This window comes from Arachis duranensis, chromosome 2, assembly GCF_000817695.3.
Source record: "Arachis duranensis cultivar V14167 chromosome 2, aradu.V14167.gnm2.J7QH, whole genome shotgun sequence".
Lineage (NCBI taxonomy): Eukaryota > Viridiplantae > Streptophyta > Magnoliopsida > Fabales > Fabaceae > Arachis > Arachis duranensis.
Window position 1 is genome coordinate 91,850,006 of NC_029773.3, and position 1,135 is coordinate 91,851,140.

Here is a 1,135-nt window from a genome sequence, read left to right on the forward strand (position 1 = left end):
TCACTGGTGAATATTTACGGGGGTGAGCTCATCCGGGTCTTTCACAGTGCCCGGCCACACTTATGACATAGGGTCAAAAGAGCTTCGAGTCTCAACCTGGAGCACGTGGTGGCTAGCCACTGCTTCCTTCTAGGAAAACTCTCATCTCCAACAGTGGAAGTGCAACATTCACAATTCATTCAACAGCATATATGCATTTGTACATGGCCATAATCATGGCTCCGCCGTAACACGGCAATAATCTAGCCTTCCGGCTCTCGGTTAAATCCATAACCAGCCCATTGGCATCACGGTTAAATCCATAACCAGCCATCTCATTAACAAATACGGCCTTTCGGCCCATGGCATAACAAGCACTTCCACCACCATCCTCCGCATCTCACATAATCATCTTTGATCCTCATTGATCATTCATTTTTCCCTTGCTTCACTCGCAAGTTACCTCATTTACTAGCCCCTTTTTAATAGCTAGGCATGTCATAATGATTTAAGACATAAATGGTGAGATTGGAGGCTTAGAAGTATGAGATTTGGCTTTGAAAACTCAAAAATCAACTTTGGGATGAAAACAGGGCCACGCGTACGTGCACTCCACGCGCACGCGTGGATGGCCTCAAAAACTTCATCGACGCGCAAGCGTCATGCACACTAACGCGTGGATTAAAAACTTGCCAATCGGCGCGTACGCGTCAACCACGCGTACGCGTGGATGTTCTCGTGCCCCAGGCACAACACTGGCACAGTTCTGGCATAACTCTCTGGAAAATGGCTGGGCATTGGGTGCAGCACAATCGGCGTGCCCGCGCACATCACGCGCACGCGTGGATGGCATTTTCGGGAAGAACAGCGCGTACGCGCCAGGTGCGCCCACGCGCAAGGGGTCATTCTGCTAAAGAAATTTTCTAAGTTGAAAGCTGCAGAATTTACAGATTTGGACCCCAATCTTCCGACGGACATAACTTCCTCATTTTAAATCATTTTTCACCCGTTCTTCGAACGGCACGGACATCCTGGATCCAGTTTCATTTCTAAAAAGATTTGGTACAAAACAGATATCCGTAGTCCAAGTTATGTCCCGCCAAAGTATGCCCAAAAACCATGTTTTTCATAAAAACCACAAAGTGCCATTTTCAAA